This window comes from Piliocolobus tephrosceles, chromosome 20 (genome assembly GCF_002776525.5).
Source record: "Piliocolobus tephrosceles isolate RC106 chromosome 20, ASM277652v3, whole genome shotgun sequence".
Classification (NCBI taxonomy): Eukaryota; Metazoa; Chordata; class Mammalia; order Primates; family Cercopithecidae; genus Piliocolobus; species Piliocolobus tephrosceles.
In genome coordinates this window covers 12,163,945-12,176,530 of record NC_045453.1, presented here as the reverse complement: position 1 = coordinate 12,176,530, position 12,586 = coordinate 12,163,945, and positions in this window count along the sequence as shown.

Below are 12,586 nucleotides of genomic sequence, written 5' to 3'. Positions count from 1 at the left end.
TTATGGAAAACAGTATGGTGATTCCTCAAGGATCTAGAACTAGAAGTACCATACGACCCAGCCATCCCATTACTGGGTGTATACCCAAAGGATTATAAATCATGCTGCTATAAAGACACATGCACATGTATGTTTATTGTGGCACTATTCACAATAGCAAAGACTTGGAATCAACCCAAATGTCCATCAGTGACAGACTGGATTAAGAAATTGTGGCACACATACACCATGGAATACTATGCAGCCATAAAAAAGGATGAGTTTGTGTCCTTTGTAGGGACATGGATGCAGCTGGAAACCATCATTCTCAGCAAACTATCGCAAGAACAGAAAACCAAACACCACATGTTCTCACTCATAGGTGGGAACTGAACAATGTGATCACTTGGACTCGGGAAGGGGAACATCACACAGCGGGGCCTATCACGGGGAGAGGGGAGGGGGAAGGGATTGCATTGGGAGTTATACCTGATGTAAATGACGAGTTGATGGGTGCAGCACACCAACATGGCACAAGTATACATATGTAACAAACCTGCACGTTATACACATGTACCCTAGAACTTAAAGTATAATTAAAAAAAAAAAAGTTTAAAGAAATAGCTGTACCATAAAAAAAAAAAGAAAGAAACAGAGCCTTCCCCAATCAAGTCTTCAGATGAGACCCCAGCCCCAGCTAACAACTTGACTACAGTCTTGTGAGAGATCCTGAGACTGTGAAGTCATGCTTTGCTTCCTGTTACACAAAAACTATAAGATAATACATGTGTGTTGTTTTAAGCTACTAAATTTGGGGATAATTTGCTAAGCAGTGATAGGTATCCAATACAGGAGCTGAAAATCCTTTTAATTAATTCTCCAGATGGTTCTTATGTACATTAAGGTTTCAGAACTGCTGCAATATATTTTGGAAAGTGTCATAATAGAAGACCAAATGTCTGTTATATCCAAGGATCCTGTAAGGAACAGATAATATTAGGTTGCAAAGGACAAATAAGAGATCACCAGGTTGAGAAGGAGCCAAGGGATCCTCAACCTTGAACCCTCTCCCCTTCACCACTTTACTCCAGCTTTCAGTTCTCAGCTTGGATAATAGCTTAGTTAGGGGGCCTGTAAATTTGTACAGCCACTACGAAAAACAGTATGGAGATTTCTCAAGAAAATTAAAAATAGAACTACATATGTTCCAACAATTCCCTATTTGGCATTTATCCCAAGGAAAAGAAATCGGTATATCAAATGGATACTTGCATTCCCATGTTTATTGCACATTATTCATAATAGCAAAGATATGGACTCAACCTAAGTGTCCATCCTTCGAAGAATGGATAAAGAAAATATGTTATATATGCACAATGGAATACTATTTGGCCACATAAAAGAATAAAATCATGTCATTTGCAGCAACTAAATAAAATCATGACATTTGCATGTCACTATGTTGCATGAAATTAGCCAGACACAGATAGACAAATACCACCTGTTCTCATTTATATGTGGGAGTTAAAAAACTTGATCTCATGGCCAGGCGCAGTGGCTCATGCCTGTAATCCCAGCACCTTGGAAGGCCAAGGCAGGCAGATCACCTGAGGTCAGGAGTTTGAGACCAGCCTGGCCAACATGGTGAAACCCTGTCTCTATTAAAAATACAAAAATTAGCTGGGCATGGTGGCATGCGCCTATAATCCCAATTACTTGGGAGGCTGAGGCAGGAGAATCGCTTGAACCCGGGAGGCAGAGGTTGCAGTGAGTCGAGATTGCACCATTGTACTCCTCCAGTCTGGGGGACAAGAGCGAGACTTCATTTAAAAACACACACACACACACACAAACTTGATCTCATGAAGATTGACAGTGGAATGATACATATCAATGACAGGGAAGTGTGTGGTGTAAGGTAGGGATAAAGAGGGGTTGAATAGTAGGTACAAACATACAGTTAGAAGAAATAAGCCCAATATTCTGTAGCAGAGTGGGTGACTATAGTTAGCCTCAATGTATTGTATTATTCAAAGTAGCTATAAGAGAGGACTTGAAATGTTCCCATCCCCAACACATGGAAACAATAAATACTCAAGGTGATGGATAACTCAAATACCCTGATTTGATCGTTACATATTCTGTGCATGTAACAAATACTCACGTGTATCCCATAAATATGTAAAATATTTTGTATTTTTTTTTAAAAGATCCCTTCTATCTACCATTGGGTTCATGGCAGGTGGCATGTTAGGTGCTCTAAGAGCTCCTGCCATATCCTGAGTTACCCCTGAAGGCAATGCCTGAGACAGAGGCTTCAGTGCAGGTAGCTTATTTGGGAAGTGATCTCAAGGAGTGGTAGAAGGTACTGTGAAGAATGAAACAAGAAGAGGATAAAGCCCATTCAATGATATGTTACTGAGCTATGAGCAACTGGGACTCAATCCTGTAGAGACACCCTAAGGAATTATAGAGAATGCTTTTCCAAGTTTCCACCCAAGGTATGAAAATGAGGGCCCCTGTCCCGTTGGCCAAAAGTGCTTCATGGAGTGTTAAATTTGTGCTCTTCCAAAAATTTCCAAGCGTCCAAATTATTTAGAGGCTTCACGCAGGCCTCCCATGCAGCAGCAACAGGAAAGACTCATGGTAGACAGCAAGAGGCTCAGCTGAGACAAGGGGCTGCCATGCTACACCTGCACACAGCTGGTACATCCCAATGGATGGAGTGAAAGGCATTGGGGGTATAGGGTGGTAGTGAGAAGATTGCTAGGATACTAGGCACAAGAGGTGTCCAATATACCCTATCCACTGTTGTATAATTGATTCTTCCATGATTCTCTTTCTTACTAGGATGTAAACTCTGGGAAAGGTCTTCTTTCTTAATACACCCTTATTACTTCCCACACCCCCACCCCCAGCACAGTGCCTGGCACATAACAGGGTGCCACAAATATTTAAGTACTTAATCTAGCAGCATGGCTTAAGGAGCTGGCACCCAGGGTGCTGGGGTACTGGAGGTGGTGTGGGCATGACGTCAGAGCTGAGCTGGCTGGAGTCTGTGTGCAACGATGGAGATGGGAGTCTGTGGAGACCACTGAAAGATCCAAATAATCACAGAAAAGGCTTGAACCTGGATCTTCAAGTCTATGAGGCTGAAAGGTAGGTAAAGGCCTGATAATAGAACCTGAGAGATCAACACATTGACCAGCAGAATAAGAGAATGTAGCAGATACAGTCGGTGCCCCACTCAGATCCCCTTTACCAGGTACTGCCTCATCACAAGCAGCTCACAGCAGCCCCATTCTTTGGAGAATTGTCCTGGGTGGGCACTACTTATCTCCCTGGAAATGCTTGGGAGTTAGCTCCCTCCTTCACCCACTATGGGAGGTCTCCAGCCCATAACTGATTGATAGTGGGATACAAAAGCCCAACCCCATGCCCCGAGGTAGGCAAAGCCTGTGGTGCCATTCAGTGGTCCTGGGCTCCCCATGTGCACAGACTGTGGCTAGTCTCCAGCTAAACACACAACTTGATCTAGCTTCTTCCCCAGCCCATCCTGTTTCTCTCACCTCGTCATGAGTTCTTCCTGGAAGGCCCTCCTCGACTCATCACATGCACAGGCTCTGCTTCTGGGGAACTTGACCTAAGATAGTGAATGTGCAAGTTCCCTTCATACCAACCATAGCCAAAGGAAGAACTGTCCTCAGAGAAGCAAGAGTCAAACTTCTGGACACCTTAAATCCTGGTAAATTTGTCTCCGTTCATCAGGCTGTTTTTTTACGCCTACAATGTGCCAAGCCTTGTATTAGGAGAGGTAGCATGTGTTGTCTTAATTAACCCTCCCAACAACACTCCAAGATGGGTATGTATGTTGGTTTATATTGCTGCATAGTCAATTAATACAAATTTGGCAGCTTAAAACAACATAAATTTGTTACTTTAGGAGTTCTGTGGATCAGAAGGCCAGGCACAGGTTAGCTAGGCTGTGGTCTCATCTGCAGCTCAGCGTCTTCTTCCAAACTCACTCAGGTTGTTTACAGAATCCAGTTTCTTTTAGCATGCCTGAGATCATGTTTTCTTGTGGGCTGTCAGCTAGGGTCCCTTTTAGCTTTTAGGAGCTACCCTCAGGTCCTAGCAATGTGACCTTCATAGGCAATTTATAACATGGTTTTTTGCTTTTCTCCAGGCCAGCAAAGAGCATCTACTGCATTTTTCTTATCTTTTTTAAGGACTCACCTGATTAGGTCAGGACTACCCAGGATAATCTTTTTTATTAAATGATCAGGGACCATAGCTTTATCTATAAAATCTCCTTTGCCATATGCTGCAGCATAACCCCATCACATTCATGGATCCTGCCCACATTCATGGGAAAGGGCATTATATAGGGCATATTCAACAGCAAATGTAAATCTTGGATGCCATCTTAGAATTCTGTCTGTTGCAGTATTAGTTCCTACCCTTTGTAGATAGGAAATCGAGCCTTGGAGTAGTTAAGCTACTTGCCTCGGATTGCATAGCATTTAAATAAGGAACGGACCTTATCCCTTCTCTCAGCTCCCCCGGGCTGCAGACGGATGGAGAGTGAAGCTGACCCCATATCCAGACCTCTCTAGCATCCAAAGATATATATCTTTTCTCTCTAAAGGATAGAACTCACAAAAGATGGGGTGAACAAAAGTCTGGGTCAAGGATCTATGAATTCCAATGTCTTCAGGGGCGAGTCAGGAAATATAAATTAATGAAACATCCATGTATGAGGTAATAAGGAATGGTGGTTACTATGGCATGCCCAACTTGGAGGCACTTAAATTCTGTTAAAATTCACACACACACATATGCATGCAAACATATACTGTGCACCTGAAGCAAAGAAAACAGGTTGGCTGGAACAACCCCTCTAATCAATAATTTGCAAACTCAGGTCTACACTATTTTCCCAAAAAAATGACTGGCTGAAAGGACCTCAAGGTACAGAAAAGGCAGAAATAGGAGTAAATAGGAGTCTAGTACATTTGGGGGCAACCCTGATGAAGCCTGAAATCAGAATCTCTAATTTCTCAGTTTTCTGTCAATGAGATCAGAGAAATGTAAAATGAACAAGAAAGATACATATATCATATTTTTATATAAATATATATTTTATGCATATATGCAATACGCATAAAGCAGAGGCTGGCAAACTTTTTCTGCAAAGGACCAGAGAGTAAATATTTTAGACCTTGTGGGTCATGTATTCTCTGTTACAATTACTCCACACAACTGTTGTAACACAAAAGCAGCCATAGACAATGCACAATGAGTGTGCATGGCTCTGTTTCAATAAAACTTTATTTTCAAAAACTGACAGTGGGCCAAATTTGGTGCATGAGGTCTAGTTTGCAAATTCCTGGTATGGAGCATAGGCTTTGAGGTCAGTAGATCTGATTCCAATTGTTGACTCTTCCTCTTAGTATCTATGACTTGGAGCAATTTATTTAACTTTATGAACCTCTGGTTTTTGTTGATTAAATAGAAATGACATGTAGTGAATAGTGCTAGTGACCATCAAACGTCCACATAGTCCTGTATCCTTCCCAGCCCCCCTTGCAGTTGGGTTGGGCCATCGACTGAGTTCTGGTCAACGGGATATGGGTGTAAGTGATATCAGTCGCTTCGAGACCTGACTCTTAAACACATCCAATGAAAGTCCCGTTCCCTCCCTTCCTTTATCATAGTGACCCTGGGGGCCACATGTTCCAGATGTTGTAACTGCAACCCAGAGGCCACCCAACCCCATCCAACTAAGAGTGAGAAATATAACTTAATCACATTAAGCCACTGAGATTTCACAGTTTGTATGTTGGGGCAACTGGAGCAATTACCATAATACAAATATCTATGTCTCAGGGCCTTTGGGAAGATGGCAGGGAATCCTGCCATGAAGCACCTGTACATGAAGCACCAAGCCTGGGATTTTACATAGAGAAGGCGCTCAATACATGTTAGCTATTACAATGAATTGATTACAAAATGCATCACAAGTATTTTATGGTTTTTTTAAATAATGAAAACTCAGGAAAATCACTGGAAATAAGTCAACTAACTTTTCCAAAAAATATCAATCCACTGAGATTACTTTAAATGTTGAAAATAACATGTTGATAAGGAAAATTTTGATTCTATGTGTTTTACCTCAAGAAAGGCACCACTTATTAACTCTCTTTAAGAGAAGGAAGGAAGAAGGAAAAATACCCTCTAATTTTTGCATCCCTGTTCATCATTTTCTCCTCTCAGCACAAGTTTCCTGAGTAGGTCCACTCTGTGGGTGCCTTGGATGACTGCTAATTCAGCCATGGTCCTGCTGCCCAGTGGTCAGAGCAGGTGGTCACTAAGGCTCTGCCCAGGGTTATCAATCAATAGAACAGAGAGCTCCGTGCTACAAGCAAGAGCCACAGGCTGTTACTCAAACTCACAGACTCCATGTCCTGAACACAGGTGAGAGTAAAGTCTGGCTATGAATGCCAGGGCTGCTTCTACCATGGAAGGAATCCATTTGCCAGCACTTTGATGTTTTAAGTTCAAAGTAGACAAGGGAAGAAAAATCCCAATTACTTAGTCAAAGGAGAGTTGATATGTTTGTGGGCTAAAGGTAGATTCTGAGTAGGGAATTTTGGAGAGGCAAAATGGGGAAAGCCTGAAGAAGTAAAAACAAGAGCTATAGATATTTATGAAAGCAAGTCAAGAAAGAACAAGGAATCTTTGATCCTGTAGGTGAGAAATGTGGCTGTTGTCAATCATTCCACAATATATACACATATCAAAACATCACACTGTGCCCCATAAAAATATACAATTATTATTTATCATTTAAGAATAAAATATTAAAAATAAATTTAAAATACATGAGGAGAGAGCAACAGGCCAACTTGCAGCTCATGCATGACAAACTATGAAACAAGATCTGCTCAGACAGGTGCTAAGTCCAAATCGATACTCACCACAACCTTCTTCCACATTGCTAACCTTTAAAGAGCAGCAGGGCTATTTGAAAAACATACTGCTGAGTGTTTTACCTAAATAACCCCCTTTAACTCAAACTCACCATCAGCCTGAGAATTGGGTACATTATTACCTACTTCATCTTCAGATTACTTATGAAAACATCAAGACTGAGAGACTGTAAGTGCATTTCACTGGGTCATACAGCTATTAGATAACAGAACCAGGATTTGAATACAAGTCATCTTGATTTCACAAATGGGCCACTCAACTACTAGGGTCTAAAATCTCATAATCAACACTCAGCAAGCATCCTCATATACTAGGCCCTTTCCTAAATACTTAATGTAGCTCATTTTAATGTTCACAACCCTGTGATGTTGGTACTGCTATTATAGCCATTTACAGACCAAAAAACCAAAGCTAAGAAAGGTTAGGTGGCTTCCTCAAAGTTAGAGGGCTAGAAAGTAAACAGTGTCACTCTAGATCTCATGCTCATAACAATGACCTAGAGTCTACAGTTTACTGAGTAGTACAGTCCACCAGGAGGCCAGGGCTCCCTGGGGTTGGACACCGTCCTTGCCAAGATTCTTTGGCCCAGGTCTTTGTCATTTCCTCTGGCAGTAGAAGCCTGGGCCCTGTGATTGGGGCACAACCTGACTAGAACACCAGGCCCCCAGAGGTTTAGTGAGCCTAATTCTAGTTGAGGATGACCTTCCACACATGCCAGTTGACTTTAGTAACATGTAAATAATGGGTAATAAATCAGAAGGCACGCGGCCCATCGTGAATCATCCATTCCCTCCAGTTCAAGACAGACGTGCATAAATTCTGGACAGGCTGTGGCAGGTGCTGTCCTTTAGATTTCCGATTAAATGACCCCTAACTTTGTTTAATTCTCAGGAGACAGGCTGTGCATTAATATGCTAATGAGCCATCTCCAGGAGGTGTTCATGGGAATCTCCTAGTGCTGGTGTGACCTATGATCCTCTGCTCTTCTGTCCTGTTGAGAACGGGTCAGGCCAGGCAGAAAACTCAGGCAGACGGGTCTGTGAGGGAATGGGGACTGCTTCACTGAAGGGTGTTGGAGATGCTGGGGACCATGTCATCACCATCTGCAAAGATGGGGATGTGAGGATGCTGGGAGCACTATCATCATGTTACACAGCCCAGCGTGACTTAGGAAACCCTGGCCACCATTGTACCACACAGGGGTAACTCTGCCACACTCTGCAACACATTTTCAGACCATGTTTTCCTAGTAGCCTTGGTTGGAAGGCAGAGCACATTTCTATTGAAGAATGACAAACTTTCTTGGACTAAGCAGGGGCCTTAGGTACCAGTCCTGCCGCTAGTGCATTCTCACTGTACATTTTATTTTACATACCCGAGCATCAGTTTAATCAAAGGAAAGTAGAAATGTGGGAACGCCTATGACAGGGCTTAATAAGCAAGCCGTTGTCTAGTAGACAAGTGTCATGGTCTGTTGGTGAGTCCCAGGTCACTATGGTTGACTTTATCCTATCCAGCATTTTCATCAAGGATTTGGATGAAAATGTAGACTGTGGCTGTGAAGCCAGAGAAAATGGGTGAATGAGATGCAAGAGAAAATAAAAGAGATAAAGCATCAAACTAATGAAATAACATTTGATAGAGACATTTGCCAAGTCCTGGCCAAGTATCTCAAAATCATCTGCAGAAGCATAGGATGAGGGAGACACAGACAGCAGCTTCTGTGAAATTAAAAATAATATATAGAGGAATAGCATTAGGAGATATACCTAATGTAAATGACGAATTAATGGGTGCAGCACACCAACATGGCACATGTATACATATGTAACAAACCTGCACGTTGTGCACATGTACCCTAGAATTTAAAGTATAATAAAATAATAATAACAATAATAATATACAGGACATGTCAAAGCTTGGGCTGACTATATAGATTCAATCTCATCAAATACTCTGATCTGGTGGCCAGAAGACAGCATTCACAATATGAATGTTATTAATATTAGTAGATACATAAAGTTTAAAAGGCAGGAGTCCTATTCTCACCTCTGCATATAGCTGGCACACCCTAATTCTGCAGGTTCAACTCAGGGCACCAGCCTCCAAGAACTCACCAGGGAACAGAAATAGATTAGGCTGGAAAATGCAAGACAGAAGGTGGACATGATGAATACATTCTAAAAGTCAGTGAACTGCCCTGTGAGAAAAGAAGCAAAGTCCATGGATGAGAGTTACAGAAAGGTGAATGTCTTTCAGCCTCCGAGACATCCAAAAACAGCTTACATGGTTTTGGAGGGAGGATGCTTCATGTCCTGGGAGAGTCCAGGCAAAGCCCAGGAACACTTTGACGGGACCGGAGAGAATAATTCAGGGAGTGGGAAAGGCATTAGAAGCAATCATCTCTAAGGCACTTCTCAATCTGCAATGTTAAGACCTCTGTTCCCCAATCAATTTTTCAGATAATTCATCAAAAAATGTTAAATACGACTCTCTCTATATATATATATAAAATATGATATTCTCAAGATGAGTCCCCTCTCTAGGGCACTATTTTCCAAAATGACTTCCCTGGACTACCAACCCCTAAAGGGTGCTAACAAGAGTAACACAAGAATTCCACAGGGAAACACTTGGGGTTCACTGAACTAGAGGTGCTTCTTTCATGCAGGACTTATCAGAGCCTCTAATATGTCAATATGCATGGCCAACCTCCAAGATAGGGTGGAGATAGAACATGCCATGTCCTCAATTTCAGTACACTGCAGAACCCTTTGTTGTTGTTGCCTGTGTAACATTGAGTAGAACTACAGCACCACCAGCTACAGCTTGAAAGGTGCTAATAAAAAAGGAGAAGCACACTGTGTCCTGCAGCCTCAGCCCTGGGATAAAGCTGCTAGATTCAAACCCTGACCACTGCGTGTACATTCTGTTAGATATATCAGCCTCACTTCTGTAAGCCTCAGCTTTCTCATACAGAATAGAATAATAGTAATACCCACCTCAAACGGTTACTGTATTAAATAAGATAATAAGGATAAAGTACTGAGCACAGTGACCAACATGTGGAACTTAGTAAATGTTAGATATTTCTGTTACTGCTGATAATTCCCGTTCAGTTCCACCCTTGTAGAAAAATGGCCTGTTTCCCTTGTGCCTCATTTGCCTTTTGATTCATTCCCTCGATAGCCCATGGAGGAAAATCTGGTAGTCCAAGACGTCCTTGATGAAGTATCAGAGTCTAAATAAGAAAAAGAAACCACTGAACACTTAAAACAGAGGGACTTCAATGCCAGGAATCTGTCGCATGGGTAATGGAAGAGCTGAGAGGCCAAACAAGGGCCAGTGAGTCAACCCAGAGATAAACAACAGCAGGAGATCACCACCACCGCTAGGCCAGAGGGTCAGAGGAGAGGTGGGAGGACCAGGAACAAGGGTCTTCTGCCAGAAGCTAGGACCACAGGAGGTCACCTTCAGGGTCTGGATCCACAGAGGAGACCAGCTACTCCTGAAGACATTATCTGAGTCAGACAGGAGAGGGAAACAGAGACTTTCCCAGCTCCTCCTGTCTCCATCCTCCCCTCCACTGTCCTCCACTCCCCACCAGTGCTTCCCGGTGGATCCCAGCTGAAGCCACCTGACCTGGGAGCCTGGGAAACACAGCCCCCTGCTGGCAAGATGAACGGGCTGTGGGCCAACAACGAATGCGACTTTGCCCCTGAGAGTGTGCAGCCTCATGAACAGTCAGATTCCCTTTAGCCAAAGCAAAGCCTGTGGTTCTGTTGACCAGCTGTGAAAAAAGGAGACAGTCCACATCCAGCTGTTCCTGCCTTCCTAGGAGGCGTCTCACCCACCCTTCTCCAGCAGGCCAGCTGGGCAGCTGCAGGAGGGTGGGCAGCAGTCACTCCAGAGAGACCCTCCTCCAGGGCATCTCAGGCCTTCGCTGCCAACACTGACGGCAAGAGATGCTCCCCAGCCCCAAGGCAGGACCGGGAAAGGCTGTGCCGATCTTGGAGCTCCTCCGGTGTTTGCTGCCCCGTAGTTATTTTTATATCACATTTCCTCACATTATGGCAATTTACATACTTCAGCAGAGCACATGAGTGTCCAAAACACAAACCAGGAACAATAACACATCACCAGGAGCTTCGCAGAAACCCCAACCCAGAGGAGGTTTCGGAAATCAGTTGCTAAAACAAGTGGTTCCCCTCATCCCGAGTGGGAGAATTCTCAGCAACACTTGACAATAAGTGGACGTGATGAGGACCACACAGCACCACAATTCCCGCCGGATTGCACATTGAAAGCTGCATTCAGCGCGCAGAGCCCATCAGAGCAGGCATTGTTGCGATGAATACGAAGGGATTGCAGAGTGAATTGCTGCTTCATTGCCAAGTGCTTCCGATTCCCTGTTCCTGCCATCTGTGTCCTCCGGAAGACACACAGAAGTAAAGGTCCAAACGGGGGCTGGCTACAGTCTGGTGAGGAGGGTAGCTCCCCAGGCAAGGGGAGCCCTAAGGAAGATGAGTGGGAGCATAGGTAGGGGTCAGAGGAGTACAAGAAAATTCATTGTCTCTGCATGGTCAAGTTCTAGACTTACAGAAATCTAAACACATGATCAGATGTAGGACCCTCAAACCCACTCAAGCATTAACAACCCCACTCTCAGAAACCCAAACACCCGCAATCACATACGAACATGCATACACACACACATACACATACACACACACACACACACACTCATACACATTCATTCATTCATTTAACAAATAGTGTTTACTCTGTACCAGTGACTATGCTAAGTACATGGTCCCTATCTTCTTGGAGTTTACCTTCAGACACACAACACACGTACACGCACAAGCACACACACATATACACACAGACTCATATATAGAAACACAGACATGCAGACACATGTACGCACGCACACAGACACACATGCACACACATAAGCACACAGACAGGTCACATATAAACAAGCCTGACTGAGATACTCATGCTTTCCTTCTAGTCCCACTCATTCACATGCACACACTTCATGCATAGTTACAACCAAAATGCAACACCAGCCAGAGGGAAGAGGATGAAACAATTAATTATCTAGTTGTGCTTTAATTCTGAAAACATGGCTCTCTTTTAACTCAGAGGTTGTCAGTCCAAGACTGTTGTTCTTACCAAGAGCTTGATGTGTCTTTAGTCCATCTATTTGATAGTTCTATATTTAACACTTTTAATTGCTAATATTTCCAATCTGGGTTTAAAATACTGCAGTAAGGCCAGACACGATGATTCATGCCTGTAATCCCAACACTTTGGGAGGCCAAGGTGAGAGGATCCCTTGAGCCCAGGAGTTCAAGACCAGCCAGGGCAACATAGTGAGACCTTGTCCATACAAAAAAAAAAAAATTAGCGAAGGGTGGTGGCACACACCTGTGGTCTCAGCTACTTGGGAGGCTGAGGTGGGAGGATTGCTTGGGGCCAGGAGGTAGAAGCTACAGCGAGCTGTGTTCACACCACTGCACTCCAGCCTGGGCAGCAGAGTGAGACTCTATCTCACTAAAATAACATAACATAACATAACATAACATAACATAACATAACATAACAT